This window comes from Daphnia magna, linkage group LG5 (genome assembly GCF_020631705.1).
Source record: "Daphnia magna isolate NIES linkage group LG5, ASM2063170v1.1, whole genome shotgun sequence".
NCBI lineage: Eukaryota > Metazoa > Arthropoda > Branchiopoda > Diplostraca > Daphniidae > Daphnia > Daphnia magna.
Genome location: NC_059186.1, coordinates 1,231,454 through 1,245,963, shown reverse-complemented (window position 1 = coordinate 1,245,963; position 14,510 = coordinate 1,231,454). Strand labels below are relative to the sequence as shown.

The 14,510-nt window shown below is 44.6% G+C and overlaps 22 non-coding genes across 22 annotated transcripts; 6 read left to right on the top strand and 16 right to left on the bottom strand.

Moving 5' to 3' along the window:
- The first annotated feature begins 45 nt into the window (after positions 1 to 45).
- On the top strand, positions 46 to 117 carry Trnae-cuc. The gene has a single exon. It is a non-coding gene; the product is annotated as a tRNA-Glu (tRNA).
- Positions 118 to 343: 226 nt separating this feature from the next.
- On the bottom strand, positions 344 to 415 carry Trnag-ucc. The gene has a single exon. It is a non-coding gene; the product is annotated as a tRNA-Gly (tRNA).
- A 67-nt stretch (positions 416 to 482) lies between these two features.
- Trnal-caa lies at positions 483 to 601 on the bottom strand. Its single transcript has 2 exons — positions 564 to 601; positions 483 to 527 (listed from the first exon to the last, which is right to left on the bottom strand). It is a non-coding gene; the product is annotated as a tRNA-Leu (tRNA).
- Positions 602 to 1,041: 440 nt separating this feature from the next.
- On the top strand, positions 1,042 to 1,113 carry Trnae-cuc. Its single transcript has one exon. It is a non-coding gene; the product is annotated as a tRNA-Glu (tRNA).
- A 226-nt stretch (positions 1,114 to 1,339) lies between these two features.
- Trnag-ucc lies at positions 1,340 to 1,411 on the bottom strand. The gene has a single exon. It is a non-coding gene; the product is annotated as a tRNA-Gly (tRNA).
- A 67-nt stretch (positions 1,412 to 1,478) lies between these two features.
- Positions 1,479 to 1,597, bottom strand: Trnal-caa. The gene is made up of 2 exons: positions 1,560 to 1,597; positions 1,479 to 1,523 (listed from the first exon to the last, which is right to left on the bottom strand). It is a non-coding gene; the product is annotated as a tRNA-Leu (tRNA).
- A 3,208-nt stretch (positions 1,598 to 4,805) lies between these two features.
- On the bottom strand, positions 4,806 to 4,877 carry Trnag-ucc. Its single transcript has one exon. It is a non-coding gene; the product is annotated as a tRNA-Gly (tRNA).
- Positions 4,878 to 4,944: 67 nt separating this feature from the next.
- Positions 4,945 to 5,063, bottom strand: Trnal-caa. The gene is made up of 2 exons: positions 5,026 to 5,063; positions 4,945 to 4,989 (listed from the first exon to the last, which is right to left on the bottom strand). It is a non-coding gene; the product is annotated as a tRNA-Leu (tRNA).
- A 2,905-nt stretch (positions 5,064 to 7,968) lies between these two features.
- Trnag-ucc lies at positions 7,969 to 8,040 on the bottom strand. The gene has a single exon. It is a non-coding gene; the product is annotated as a tRNA-Gly (tRNA).
- Positions 8,041 to 8,107: 67 nt separating this feature from the next.
- On the bottom strand, positions 8,108 to 8,225 carry Trnal-caa. The gene is made up of 2 exons: positions 8,188 to 8,225; positions 8,108 to 8,158 (listed from the first exon to the last, which is right to left on the bottom strand). It is a non-coding gene; the product is annotated as a tRNA-Leu (tRNA).
- Positions 8,226 to 8,665: 440 nt separating this feature from the next.
- Positions 8,666 to 8,737, top strand: Trnae-cuc. Its single transcript has one exon. It is a non-coding gene; the product is annotated as a tRNA-Glu (tRNA).
- Positions 8,738 to 8,963: 226 nt separating this feature from the next.
- Trnag-ucc lies at positions 8,964 to 9,035 on the bottom strand. The gene has a single exon. It is a non-coding gene; the product is annotated as a tRNA-Gly (tRNA).
- A 68-nt stretch (positions 9,036 to 9,103) lies between these two features.
- Trnal-caa lies at positions 9,104 to 9,222 on the bottom strand. The gene is made up of 2 exons: positions 9,185 to 9,222; positions 9,104 to 9,148 (listed from the first exon to the last, which is right to left on the bottom strand). It is a non-coding gene; the product is annotated as a tRNA-Leu (tRNA).
- A 440-nt stretch (positions 9,223 to 9,662) lies between these two features.
- Positions 9,663 to 9,734, top strand: Trnae-cuc. The gene has a single exon. It is a non-coding gene; the product is annotated as a tRNA-Glu (tRNA).
- A 226-nt stretch (positions 9,735 to 9,960) lies between these two features.
- On the bottom strand, positions 9,961 to 10,032 carry Trnag-ucc. The gene has a single exon. It is a non-coding gene; the product is annotated as a tRNA-Gly (tRNA).
- A 67-nt stretch (positions 10,033 to 10,099) lies between these two features.
- On the bottom strand, positions 10,100 to 10,218 carry Trnal-caa. Its single transcript has 2 exons — positions 10,181 to 10,218; positions 10,100 to 10,144 (listed from the first exon to the last, which is right to left on the bottom strand). It is a non-coding gene; the product is annotated as a tRNA-Leu (tRNA).
- Positions 10,219 to 10,658: 440 nt separating this feature from the next.
- Trnae-cuc lies at positions 10,659 to 10,730 on the top strand. The gene has a single exon. It is a non-coding gene; the product is annotated as a tRNA-Glu (tRNA).
- Positions 10,731 to 10,956: 226 nt separating this feature from the next.
- Trnag-ucc lies at positions 10,957 to 11,028 on the bottom strand. Its single transcript has one exon. It is a non-coding gene; the product is annotated as a tRNA-Gly (tRNA).
- Positions 11,029 to 11,095: 67 nt separating this feature from the next.
- Trnal-caa lies at positions 11,096 to 11,214 on the bottom strand. The gene is made up of 2 exons: positions 11,177 to 11,214; positions 11,096 to 11,140 (listed from the first exon to the last, which is right to left on the bottom strand). It is a non-coding gene; the product is annotated as a tRNA-Leu (tRNA).
- Positions 11,215 to 11,654: 440 nt separating this feature from the next.
- Trnae-cuc lies at positions 11,655 to 11,726 on the top strand. Its single transcript has one exon. It is a non-coding gene; the product is annotated as a tRNA-Glu (tRNA).
- Positions 11,727 to 12,091: 365 nt separating this feature from the next.
- On the bottom strand, positions 12,092 to 12,210 carry Trnal-caa. Its single transcript has 2 exons — positions 12,173 to 12,210; positions 12,092 to 12,136 (listed from the first exon to the last, which is right to left on the bottom strand). It is a non-coding gene; the product is annotated as a tRNA-Leu (tRNA).
- A 1,873-nt stretch (positions 12,211 to 14,083) lies between these two features.
- Positions 14,084 to 14,202, bottom strand: Trnal-caa. Its single transcript has 2 exons — positions 14,165 to 14,202; positions 14,084 to 14,128 (listed from the first exon to the last, which is right to left on the bottom strand). It is a non-coding gene; the product is annotated as a tRNA-Leu (tRNA).
- Between the last annotated feature and the right edge of the window lie 308 nt (positions 14,203 to 14,510).

Sequence of the window (14,510 nt, the reverse complement as noted above, 5' to 3'; positions counted from 1 at the left end):
AAGATAAAGAAAATAAGTGTTTATCGTAAAACGTATTAATGCTAATCCCATATTGTCTAGTGGTTAGGATACCTGGCTCTCACCCAGGAGGCCCGGGTTCAATTCCCGGTATGGGAATAAACATAAAAATTTGCCATGTATTGGGAACACATTAATTGCATACATCACATTCATCTCAATTAATACTTCATGTTTCTGACCTGGCCTACCTAGGAATCAGACATTTTCCTTGTAGTTTTTTCCATACTTAATTCATTCTTGCTCATGACTGTAATTTTAGACAACAGGTGGCGGACTTCACTCCTAAATATTCATGATTTTCCAAATTAGATAAATAATTTGTTGCGATGACCGAGAATCGAACTCGGGTCGATTGCTTGGAAGGCAACCATGCTAACCACTATACCACCATCGCTTGTTGTTATTGTAAGAGACTCGTTTGAAAAATCTACTCCGGAAGTACATCTTCCAAGAGAAAAACCTGTCAGGAGTGGGATTTGAACCCACGTCTTCATTGAAGACCAGAATTCTGATGCTTCTCTTGGAGAAGTAAGGTTTTTATCCTTGAGTCTGGCGCCTTAGACCGCTCGGCCATCCTGACTTATTTATATTATTTGTACCATAAGTAATAATTACGCTGTTCATCAACAAACTCAATAAAGCGCTTAACTTTTAATTAATAACGCTTTCCGACAGCAAAGCTTTTGCTTCAGCTATCAGAAGAAGGAGAAGAAGTAGAAGGAGAAGAAGAAGAAGACGGCTGCGGCGGCGGTGGCGGTGTATTCTACCGTCACACCGGGAACCAGACAATAGAAATTCAACAACATCTGGTCTCTTAAATGTCCGAGCATGGCTTTGTAAAGCAAAGCATGGGTTGTTGAAAAAGAAAAGGGTTAGTTTCAACTAAGCGTTTATCGTAAAAATTATTGATGCCAATCCCATATTGTCTAGTGGTTAGTTTTTATGGAGAGGTTTCCGGAAGGGAAAAATAAGATAAAGATAAAGAAAATAAGTGTTTATCGTAAAACGTATTAATGCTAATCCCATATTGTCTAGTGGTTAGGATACCTGGCTCTCACCCAGGAGGCCCGGGTTCAATTCCCGGTATGGGAATAAACATAAAAATTTGCCATGTATTGGGAACACATTAATTGCATACATCACATTCATCTCAATTAATACTTCATGTTTCTGACCTGGCCTACCTAGGAATCAGACATTTTCCTTGTAGTTTTTTCCATACTTAATTCATTCTTGCTCATGACTGTAATTTTAGACAACAGGTGGCGGACTTCACTCCTAAATATTCATGATTTTCCAAATTAGATAAATAATTTGTTGCGATGACCGAGAATCGAACTCGGGTCGATTGCTTGGAAGGCAACCATGCTAACCACTATACCACCATCGCTTGTTGTTATTGTAAGAGACTCGTTTGAAAAATCTACTCCGGAAGTACATCTTCCAAGAGAAAAACCTGTCAGGAGTGGGATTTGAACCCACGTCTTCATTGAAGACCAGAATTCTGATGCTTCTCTTGGAGAAGTAAGGTTTTTATCCTTGAGTCTGGCGCCTTAGACCGCTCGGCCATCCTGACTTATTTATATTATTTGTACCATAAGTAATAATTACGCTGTTCATCAACAAACTCAATAAAGCGCTTAACTTTTAATTAATAACGCTTTCCGACAGCAAAGCTTTTGCTTCAGCTATCAGAAGAAGGAGAAGAAGTAGAAGGAGAAGAAGAAGAAGACGGCTGCGGCGGCGGTGGCGGTGTATTCTACCGTCACACCGGGAACCAGACAATAGAAATTCAACAACATCTGGTCTCTTAAATGTCCGAGCATGGCTTTGTAAAGCAAAGCATGGGTTGTTGAAAAAGAAAAGGGTTAGTTTCAACTAAGCGTTTATCGTAAAAATTATTGATGCCAATCCCATATTGTCTAGTGGTTAGTTTTTATGGAGAGGTTTCCGGAAGGGAAAAATAAGATAAAGATAAAGAAAATAAGTGTTTATCGTAAAACGTATTAATGCTAATCCCATATTGTCTAGTGGTTAGTTTATGGAGGGGTTTCCGGAAGGGGAATAAACATGTATGGGGTAGGTGCATTTTAAAATATTGCTAAAATTACATAAATAAAATAGATGGGAAAGAGTCTACTAATCTACTGGGTAGGGAATTTCTATGGGAAGAGGGGGATTTCCTCAGCTTCGGGGTTTGGTGCACCATGATGGAAATGGGCACACACCATATCCATTGATCCCTGGATCGCTGCCAATCGGGCCCTGAATCGGAAGGCACCCCAGGATCTTCCGTTGATTCCAAGAATCGAACGGATTTCGTCGTTCCTGGGGTACCATGATCCAAGAGACCCGACAACCAGGGGGAGAATCCTCCCATGCGAAGAATATTTATCATATTTCCGCTGGTAGGCATTCTCCATACTCCCTGGTTGGTCAAAGCAGACCACGACGTCGACCATCACCCGGGAACCGGATAGTTGAAATTCAACATCCGGTCTTAACCTCTGCCCGGGGATGGCATTGTTGATCGTGACGTCGTGTCCTTGCTTGACTAGCAGCGACTCCAAGAGATCCTGGATGGTGTTGTGCCTCTTGGTGGCGAGCTGGAGACCTTCTTCACAGTGGTTAAGCACATGAAACCCGGTCTCGTTTTCCTTTCCGCATCGGCGGCAACTCGTATCTTGCTCCTGTGAGCAAAACCACGAGTGCCCCCGAAGAGGAAGGATGTCGAGCCGGGCCCTGTGAAGATATCTCCAGTCTCGGAAGGAGAGGGGCGTACGGCAGGATACCAGGCGAGCCATGTCTTTCGACTTGTCTTCCAGGGAGAGGCCAGTGGCAACTACTCCCTGGTGGCTCTTGTCAGAAATTAGGTCCCTGGTATAGCGCTGCCGAGCTACTTTCCGAAGTCCGCGGACTGCCTTGACTGGGCTTACGGAGACGTCATCGGCGACAATTCTTATATTTTCGTCGCCGGATACATCAATCCGAACTCCCAGTCGTTTTGCAGCTTGGCGGGAAAGAGTCCAAAGATTGGACCCTGCCTCCGCGTACCTCAGTCTGTAGAGCCCCCCATCCACGGATCCCGAAAGATATTCCCCAACTGGCAACACTCCTGGATGCTCGTTTCTGAACCCTCGCCGGATGGTGTCATGGAGCTGCTCTCGGCATATGTTCCTCACTGTAGGGTCTCTACAAGTGAGGAGCTGAGCAGCCCTGGCGATGGTCCAGATATCGGCATCATCAGTGAGGCGGCATGTTCCTAGGCCCCCAACCCGCCGGTCCGCGTAGAAAAAGGGGACCGTTGCGTGATTGGGAAGGTTGCAAATAAGGCCTAGAAACTTCCTGCACTCAGTGTCCAGTTGGGTAAGACAGTCTTTCAGGACCCGACCCGAAGCGAGGTGATGGGAAAGGGAGGGAAGAAGGTGGCTACGGAAGATTTCAAGTTTTTGCCATGGTGCGAGGTGGGAGGCGGCAATCTTGTCGAGGTTAGGGATAAGGTCAGTTGGTGGTCGGAACCGCAATTTTCCTCCGATCGGTGTACCAAGATATGTTTCTTGGTCGTCTGGACCCAAGCACCGAATTAATTGATCACCAATTCGGCACTGGGCGTCAGACGGCTTGCCTTTGTCAAAGACCAGGCAAGCACACTTCCCGGCATTAAATTGCAGCCCCAAGGTGTTTGCGGTGAGGGTAAAAACGTTTAAAATGTTTTGGAGCTCGGAGGGAGAATTTGTAACCACGGCAATGTCGTCAGCATATGCCGTGGTTTTCTACGAGCGATCCAAATAATAAAAATCCGGGGTTAATATTGGACTTTCCGGCCCTGACGAGGGGCTCGGAAGCCAGGTTAAAAATAGGGGAACTAAGAGCGTCACCCTGGCGAACACCTGCTGTCGGGAAAATGCGGATGGATTCTTTCCCAACGGCAAAATCCATCCGATTTTCCGAATATATGTCCACCAGGATGCGCCGGAGGTCCTCTGGTATTGGAAGTGATGTGAACAGCTCATTCAGAACGGCGTGAGGCACAGATCCAAACGCGTTGCACATGTCCAGCCATGCTATAGACATGTGCTTTCGTTTGGTCTTTGTCTCCTCGACAACCGTCTGTAAGAGCTGTGTATGTTCCTGAATACCATGGACCCCCGGGAGGAAACCCTTCTGCTCGGGAGATAACCAGCCAAGGTCTGAAGCAACTTGCGTTATTCTCTGGCTGATCACTCCCGAGAACAGTTTGTAAATGGTAGGAAGAAGGGATATTGGTCTAAAGTTGGAATAGTCGCTAGTGTCCCCTTTCTTGAAAATGGGGACAGTTCGCGATGTCTTCCAACAATTAGGAACCCCTAGCTTCCAAACCATTTTACAAACTGTTTCCAGCAGAATGCAGTTGGGGTCGATGGCTCTAAGATGACGGTATTCTAGGCCATCAACCCCTGGTGATGTGTTGGTAGCCCGGCGAAGCTTAGCTTCAAGCTCTTGTTGGGTTGGCGCACGATTAAGGTTAGGATACCTGGCTCTCACCCAGGAGGCCCGGGTTCAATTCCCGGTATGGGAATAAACATAAAAATTTGCCATGTATTGGGAACACATTAATTGCATACATCACATTCATCTCAATTAATACTTCATGTTTCTGACCTGGCCTACCTAGGAATCAGACATTTTCCTTGTAGTTTTTTCCATACTTAATTCATTCTTGCTCATGACTGTAATTTTAGACAACAGGTGGCGGACTTCACTCCTAAATATTCATGATTTTCCAAATTAGATAAATAATTTGTTGCGATGACCGAGAATCGAACTCGGGTCGATTGCTTGGAAGGCAACCATGCTAACCACTATACCACCATCGCTTGTTGTTATTGTAAGAGACTCGTTTGAAAAATCTACTCCGGAAGTACATCTTCCAAGAGAAAAACCTGTCAGGAGTGGGATTTGAACCCACGTCTTCATTGAAGACCAGAATTCTGATGCTTCTCTTGGAGAAGTAAGGTTTTTATCCTTGAGTCTGGCGCCTTAGACCGCTCGGCCATCCTGACTTATTTATATTATTTGTACCATAAGTAATAATTACGCTGTTCATCAACAAACTCAATAAAGCGCTTAACTTTTAATTAATAACGCTTTCCGACAGCAAAGCTTTTGCTTCAGCTATCAGAAGAAGGAGAAGAAGTAGAAGGAGAAGAAGAAGAAGACGGCTGCGGCGGCGGTGGCGGTGTATTCTACCGTCACACCGGGAACCAGACAATAGAAATTCAACAACATCTGGTCTCTTAAATGTCCGAGCATGGCTTTGTAAAGCAAAGCATGGGTTGTTGAAAAAGAAAAGGGTTAGTTTCAACTAAGCGTTTATCGTAAAAATTATTGATGCCAATCCCATATTGTCTAGTGGTTAGTTTTTATGGAGAGGTTTCCGGAAGGGAAAAATAAGATAAAGATAAAGAAAATAAGTGTTTATCGTAAAACGTATTAATGCTAATCCCATATTGTCTAGTGGTTAGGCTTCAAGGGTATTTTCCAAAAGGGAAGAAACTTGTATTAAAAGGGTTCATTTTAAAATGTATTAAAATAAGGGAAAAGTACAAAAATATATTTAAAACAAAATACAATTAAATAAAATTGACTAAAAAAAACTATTCTACTGGGAGTGGGGAATCTACGGGACTTGGGGGTTTTCCTCGTCTTCGGGGTTTGTTGCACCGTAGTGGAAGTGGGCACACACCATTTCCATTGATCCCTGGATTGCTGCTAATCGGGCCTTGAATCGAAATGCACCCCAGGACCGTCCATCGATACCAAGTATCGAGCGAATTTCTTCATTCCTGGGGTTCCATGATCCAAGGGACCCGATAACCAGGGGGAGAATCCTACCAAGGGAAGAATATTTAGCAATCTTTCGCTGGTAGGCATTCTCCATGCTCCCTGGTTGGTCATAGCAGACCACGACGTCAACCATCACCCGGGAACCAGATAATGTTAATTCAACATCTGGTCTTAGGCGTTGCCCGGGGATGGCTTTGTTGACAGTGACATCGTGGCCTAGCTTGCCAAGCAGCGTTTCCAGGAGATCTTGGACGGTGTTGTGCCTCTTGGTGGCTAACTGGAGACCTTCTTCACAGTGATTAAGAACGTGATACCCAGTCTCGTTTTCCTTCCCACATCGTCGACAACTCGTATCCTGCTCCTGAGAGCAAAACCACGAGTGCCCCCGAAGAGGAAGGATGTCGAGCCGGGCTCTGTGAAGGTATCTCCAGTCGCGAAAGGAGAGGGGCGTACGGCAGGATACCAGGCGAGCCATGTCTTTCGATGTTCCTTCCAGGGAGAGGCAATGGGCTACAACTCCCTGGTGGCTCTTGTCGGTGAGCAGGTTCCTGGTATAGCGCTGCCGTGCTACTTTCCGAAGTCCGCGGACTGCCTTAACTGGGCTTACGGAGACGTCATCGGCGACAATTCTTAAATTTTCGTCGCCGGATACATCAATCCGCACTCCCAGTCGTTTGGCAGCTTGGCGGGCAAGAGTCCAAAGGTTAGACCCTGCCTCCGCGTACCTCAGTCTGTAGAGCCCCCCATCCATGGATCCTGAAAGATATTCCCCAACTGGTAACACTCCTGGATGCTCAGTTCTGAACCCTCGCCGAATTGTGTCGTGGAGCTGCTCTCGGCAAACATTCCTCACTGTAGGATCTCTACAAGTGAGGAGCTGAGCAGCTCTGGCGATGGTCCAGATATCAGCATCATCAGTGAGGCGGCATGTTCCTAGGCCCCCAACCCGCCGATCTGCATAGAAAAAGGGGACAGTTGCGTGGTTGGGTAAGTTGCAAATAAGGCCTAGGAACTTCCTGCACTCAGTGTCCAGTTGGGTAAGGGAATCTTTCAGGACCCGACCCGAAGCGAGGTGATGGGAAAGGGAGGGAAGAAGGTGACTACGGAAAATTTCAAGTTTTTGCCATGGTGCAAGGTTAGAGGCGGCAATCTTGTCAAGGTTAGGGATAAGGTCAGTTGGTGGTCGGAACCGCAATTTTCCGCCTATCGGTGTACCAAGATATGTTTCTTGGTCATCTGGACCCAAGCACCGAATCAATTGATTATCAATTCGGCACTGGGTCTCAGACGGCTTGCCTTTGTCAAAGACCAGACAAGCACACTTCCCGGCATTAAATTGCAGTCCCAAGGTGTTAGCGGTGTAGGTTAAAACGTTTAAAATATTTTGGAGCTCGGAAGGAGAATTTGTAACCACGGCAATGTCGTCAGCATATGCCGTGGTTTTCACGAGCGAACCAAATAATAAAAATCCGGGGTTAATATTGGACTTTCCGGCCCTGACGAGGGGCTCGGAAGCCAGGTTAAAAATAGGGGAACTAAGAGCGTCACCCTGGCGAACACCCGCTGTCGGGAAAATGCGAATGGATTCTTTCCCAACGGCAAAATCCATCCGATTTCCCGAATATATGTCCACCAGGATGCGCCGGAGGTCTTCTGGTATTGGAAGTGATGTGAACAGCTCATCCAGAACGGCGTGAGGCACAGAACCAAACGCATTGCACATGTCCAGCCATGCTATGGACATGTGCCTTCGCTTGGTCTTTGTTTCCTCGACAACCGTCTGTAAGAGCTGTGTATGTTCTTGAATACCATGGACCCCCGGGAGGAAACCCTTGGACTCCTCCGGATACCTGGCTCTCACCCAGGAGGCCCGGGTTCAATTCCCGGTATGGGAATAAACATAAAAATTTGCCATGTATTGGGAACACATTAATTGCATACATCACATTCATCTCAATTAATACTTCATGTTTCTGACCTGGCCTACCTAGGAATCAGACATTTTCCTTGTAGTTTTTTCCATACTTAATTCATTCTTGCTCATGACTGTAATTTTAGACAACAGGTGGCGGACTTCACTCCTAAATATTCATGATTTTCCAAATTAGATAAATAATTTGTTGCGATGACCGAGAATCGAACTCGGGTCGATTGCTTGGAAGGCAACCATGCTAACCACTATACCACCATCGCTTGTTGTTATTGTAAGAGACTCGTTTGAAAAATCTACTCCGGAAGTACATCTTCCAAGAGAAAAACCTGTCAGGAGTGGGATTTGAACCCACGTCTTCATTTTCATCAGAATTCTGATGCTTCTCTTGGAGAAGTAAGGTTTTTATCCTTGAGTCTGGCGCCTTAGACCGCTCGGCCATCCTGACTTATTTATATTATTTGTACCATAAGTAATAATTACGCTGTTCATCAACAAACTCAATAAAGCGCTTAACTTTTAATTAATAACGCTTTCCGACAGCAAAGCTTTTGCTTCAGCTATCAGAAGAAGGAGAAGAAGTAGAAGGAGAAGAAGAAGAAGACGGCTGCGGCGGCGGTGGCGGTGTATTCTACCGTCACACCGGGAACCAGACAATAGAAATTCAACAACATCTGGTCTCTTAAATGTCCGAGCATGGCTTTGTAAAGCAAAGCATGGGTTGTTGAAAAAGAAAAGGGTTAGTTTCAACTAAGCGTTTATCGTAAAAATTATTGATGCCAATCCCATATTGTCTAGTGGTTAGTTTTTATGGAGAGGTTTCCGGAAGGGAAAAATAAGATAAAGATAAAGAAAATAAGTGTTTATCGTAAAACGTATTAATGCTAATCCCATATTGTCTAGTGGTTAGGATACCTGGCTCTCACCCAGGAGGCCCGGGTTCAATTCCCGGTATGGGAATAAACATAAAAATTTGCCATGTATTGGGAACACATTAATTGCATACATCACATTCATCTCAATTAATACTTCATGTTTCTGACCTGGCCTACCTAGGAATCAGACATTTTCCTTGTAGTTTTTTCCATACTTAATTCATTCTTGCTCATGACTGTAATTTTAGACAACAGGTGGCGGACTTCACTCCTAAATATTCATGATTTTCCAAATTAGATAAATAATTTGTTGCGATGACCGAGAATCGAACTCGGGTCGATTGCTTGGAAGGCAACCATGCTAACCACTATACCACCATCGCTTGTTGTTATTGTAAGAGACTCGTTTGAAAAATCTACTCCGGAAGTACATCTTCCAAGAGAGAAAACCTGTCAGGAGTGGGATTTGAACCCACGTCTTCATTGAAGACCAGAATTCTGATGCTTCTCTTGGAGAAGTAAGGTTTTTATCCTTGAGTCTGGCGCCTTAGACCGCTCGGCCATCCTGACTTATTTATATTATTTGTACCATAAGTAATAATTACGCTGTTCATCAACAAACTCAATAAAGCGCTTAACTTTTAATTAATAACGCTTTCCGACAGCAAAGCTTTTGCTTCAGCTATCAGAAGAAGGAGAAGAAGTAGAAGGAGAAGAAGAAGAAGACGGCTGCGGCGGCGGTGGCGGTGTATTCTACCGTCACACCGGGAACCAGACAATAGAAATTCAACAACATCTGGTCTCTTAAATGTCCGAGCATGGCTTTGTAAAGCAAAGCATGGGTTGTTGAAAAAGAAAAGGGTTAGTTTCAACTAAGCGTTTATCGTAAAAATTATTGATGCCAATCCCATATTGTCTAGTGGTTAGTTTTTATGGAGAGGTTTCCGGAAGGGAAAAATAAGATAAAGATAAAGAAAATAAGTGTTTATCGTAAAACGTATTAATGCTAATCCCATATTGTCTAGTGGTTAGGATACCTGGCTCTCACCCAGGAGGCCCGGGTTCAATTCCCGGTATGGGAATAAACATAAAAATTTTCCATGTATTGGGAACACATTAATTGCATACATCACATTCATCTCAATTAATACTTCATGTTTCTGACCTGGCCTACCTAGGAATCAGACATTTTCCTTGTAGTTTTTTCCATACTTAATTCATTCTTGCTCATGACTGTAATTTTAGACAACAGGTGGCGGACTTCACTCCTAAATATTCATGATTTTCCAAATTAGATAAATAATTTGTTGCGATGACCGAGAATCGAACTCGGGTCGATTGCTTGGAAGGCAACCATGCTAACCACTATACCACCATCGCTTGTTGTTATTGTAAGAGACTCGTTTGAAAAATCTACTCCGGAAGTACATCTTCCAAGAGAAAAACCTGTCAGGAGTGGGATTTGAACCCACGTCTTCATTGAAGACCAGAATTCTGATGCTTCTCTTGGAGAAGTAAGGTTTTTATCCTTGAGTCTGGCGCCTTAGACCGCTCGGCCATCCTGACTTATTTATATTATTTGTACCATAAGTAATAATTACGCTGTTCATCAACAAACTCAATAAAGCGCTTAACTTTTAATTAATAACGCTTTCCGACAGCAAAGCTTTTGCTTCAGCTATCAGAAGAAGGAGAAGAAGTAGAAGGAGAAGAAGAAGAAGACGGCTGCGGCGGCGGTGGCGGTGTATTCTACCGTCACACCGGGAACCAGACAATAGAAATTCAACAACATCTGGTCTCTTAAATGTCCGAGCATGGCTTTGTAAAGCAAAGCATGGGTTGTTGAAAAAGAAAAGGGTTAGTTTCAACTAAGCGTTTATCGTAAAAATTATTGATGCCAATCCCATATTGTCTAGTGGTTAGTTTTTATGGAGAGGTTTCCGGAAGGGAAAAATAAGATAAAGATAAAGAAAATAAGTGTTTATCGTAAAACGTATTAATGCTAATCCCATATTGTCTAGTGGTTAGGATACCTGGCTCTCACCCAGGAGGCCCGGGTTCAATTCCCGGTATGGGAATAAACATAAAAATTTGCCATGTATTGGGAACACATTAATTGCATACATCACATTCATCTCAATTAATACTTCATGTTTCTGACCTGGCCTACCTAGGAATCAGACATTTTCCTTGTAGTTTTTTCCATACTTAATTCATTCTTGCTCATGACTGTAATTTTAGACAACAGGTGGCGGACTTCACTCCTAAATATTCATGATTTTCCAAATTAGATAAATAATTTGTTGCGATGACCGAGAATCGAACTCGGGTCGATTGCTTGGAAGGCAACCATGCTTACCACTATACCACCATCGCTTGTTGTTATTGTAAGAGACTCGTTTGAAAAATCTACTCCGGAAGTACATCTTCCAAGAGAAAAACCTGTCAGGAGTGGGATTTGAACCCACGTCTTCATTGAAGACCAGAATTCTGATGCTTCTCTTGGAGAAGTAAGGTTTTTATCCTTGAGTCTGGCGCCTTAGACCGCTCGGCCATCCTGACTTATTTATATTATTTGTACCATAAGTAATAATTACGCTGTTCATCAACAAACTCAATAAAGCGCTTAACTTTTAATTAATAACGCTTTCCGACAGCAAAGCTTTTGCTTCAGCTATCAGAAGAAGGAGAAGAAGTAGAAGGAGAAGAAGAAGAAGACGGCTGCGGCGGCGGTGGCGGTGTATTCTACCGTCACACCGGGAACCAGACAATAGAAATTCAACAACATCTGGTCTCTTAAATGTCCGAGCATGGCTTTGTAAAGCAAAGCATGGGTTGTTGAAAAAGAAAAGGGTTAGTTTCAACTAAGCGTTTATCGTAAAAATTATTGATGCCAATCCCATATTGTCTAGTGGTTAGTTTTTATGGAGAGGTTTCCGGAAGGGAAAAATAAGATAAAGATAAAGAAAATAAGTGTTTATCGTAAAACGTATTAATGCTAATCCCATATTGTCTAGTGGTTAGGATACCTGGCTCTCACCCAGGAGGCCCGGGTTCAATTCCCGGTATGGGAATAAACATAAAAATTTGCCATGTATTGGGAACACATTAATTGCATACATCACATTCATCTCAATTAATACTTCATGTTTCTGACCTGGCCTACCTAGGAATCAGACATTTTCCTTGTAGTTTTTTCCATACTTAATTCATTCTTGCTCATGACTGTAATTTTAGACAACAGGTGGCGGACTTCACTCCTAAATATTCATGATTTTCCAAATTAGATAAATAATTTGTTGCGATGACCGAGAAGCGAACTCGGGTCGATTGCTTGGAAGGCAACCATGCTAACCACTATACCACCATCGCTTGTTGTTATTGTAAGAGACTCGTTTGAAAAATCTACTCCGGAAGTACATCTTCCAAGAGAAAAACCTGTCAGGAGTGGGATTTGAACCCACGTCTTCATTGAAGACCAGAATTCTGATGCTTCTCTTGGAGAAGTAAGGTTTTTATCCTTGAGTCTGGCGCCTTAGACCGCTCGGCCATCCTGACTTATTTATATTATTTGTACCATAAGTAATAATTACGCTGTTCATCAACAAACTCAATAAAGCGCTTAACTTTTAATTAATAACGCTTTCCGACAGCAAAGCTTCTCCAAAACATTTTAAACGTTTTTACCCTCACCGCAAACACCTTGGGGCTGCAATTTAATGCCGGGAAGTGTGCTTGCCTGGTCTTCGACAAAGGCAAGCCGTCTGACGCCCAGTGCCGAATTGGTGATCAATTAATTCGGTGCTTGGGTCCAGACGACCAAGAAACATATCTTGGTACACCGATCGGAGGAAAATTGCGGTTCCGACCACCAACTGACCTTATCCCTAACCTCGACAAGATTGCCGCCTCCCACCTCGCACCATGGCAAAAACTTGAAATCTTCCGTAGCCACCTTCTTCCCTCCCTTTCCCATCACCTCGCTTCGGGTCGGGTCCTGAAAGACTGTCTTACCCAACTGGACACTGAGTGTAGGAAGTTTCTAGGCCTAATTTGCAACCTTCCCAATCACGCAACGGTCCCGTTTTTCTACGCGGACCGGCGGGTTGGGGGCCTAGGAACATGCCGCCTCACTGATGATGCCGATATCTGGACCATCGCCAGGGCTGCTCAGCTCCTCACTTGTAGAGACCCTACAGTGAGGAACATATGCCGAGAGCAGCTCCATGACACCATCCGGCGAGGGTTCAGAAACGAGCATCCAGGAGTGTTGCCAGTTGGGGAATATCTTTCGGGATCCGTGGATGGGGGGCTCTACAGACTGAGGTACGCGGAGGCAGGGTCCAATCTTTGGACTCTTGCCCGCCAAGCTGCCAAACGACTGGGAGTGCGGATTGATGTATCCGGCGACGAAAATCTAAGAATTGTCGCCGATGACGTCTCCGTAAGCCCAGTCAAGGCAGTCCGCGGACTTCGGAAAGTAGCTCGGCAGCGCTATACCAGGGACCTAATTTCCGACAAGAGCCACCAGGGAGTAGTTGCCACTGGCCTCTCCCTGGAAGACAAGTCGAAAGACATGGCTCGCCTGGTATCCTGCCGTACGCCCCTCTCCTTCCGCGACTGGAGATATCTTCACAGGGCCCGGCTCGACATCCTTCCTCTTCGGGGCACTCGTGGTTTTGCTCACAGGAGCAAGATACGAGTTGCCGCCGATGCGGAAAGGAAAACGAGACCGGGTTTCATGTGCTTAACCACTGTGAAGAAGGTCTCCAGCTCGCCACCAAGAGGCACAACACCATCCAAGATCTCTTGGAATCGCTGCTAGTCAAGCAGGGACACGACGTCACGATCAACAATGCCATCCCCGGGCAAAGGTTAAGACCGGATGTTGAATTTCAACTATCCGGTTCCCGGGTGATGGTTGACGTCGTGGTCTGCTATGACCAACCAGGGAGTATGGAGAATGCCTACCAGCGGAAATATGATAAATATTCTTCGCATGGGAGGATTCTCCCCCTGGTTGTCGGGTCTCTTGGATCATGGTACCCCAGGAACGACGAAATCCGTTCGATTCTCGGAATCAACGGAAGATCCTGGGGTGCCTTCCGATTCAAGGCCCGATTGGCAGCGATCCAGGGATCAATGGATATGGTGTGTGCCCATTTCCATCATGGTGCACCAAACCCCGAAGCTGAGGATATCCCCCCTTTTCCCGTAGAAACTCCCCACCCAGTAGATTAGTAGATTCTTTCCCTCATATTTTATTTATGTAATTTTAGTAATATTTTAAAATGCACCTACCTCATACATGTTTATTCCCCTTCCGGAAACCCCTCCATAAACTAACCACTATACCACCATCGCTTGTTGTTATTGTAAGAGACTCGTTTGAAAAATCTACTCCGGAAGTACATCTTCCAAGAGAAAAACCTGTCAGGAGTGGGATTTGAACCCACGTCTTCATTGAAGACCAGAATTCTGATGCTTCTCTTGGAGAAGTAAGGTTTTTATCCTTGAGTCTGGCGCCTTAGACCGCTCGGCCATCCTGACTTATTTATATTATTTGTACCATAAGTAATAATTACGCTGTTCATCAACAAACTCAATAAAGCGCTTAACTTTTAATTAATAACGCTTTCCGACAGCAAAGCTTTTGCTTCAGCTATCAGAAGAAGGAGAAGAAGTAGAAGGAGAAGAAGAAGAAGACGGCTGCGGCGGCGGTGGCGGTGTATTCTACCGTCACACCGGGAACCAGACAATAGAAATTCAACAACATCTGGTCTCTTAAATGTCCGAGCATGGCTTTGTAAAGCAAAGCATGGGTTGTTGAAAAAGAAAAGGGTTAGTTTCAACTAAGC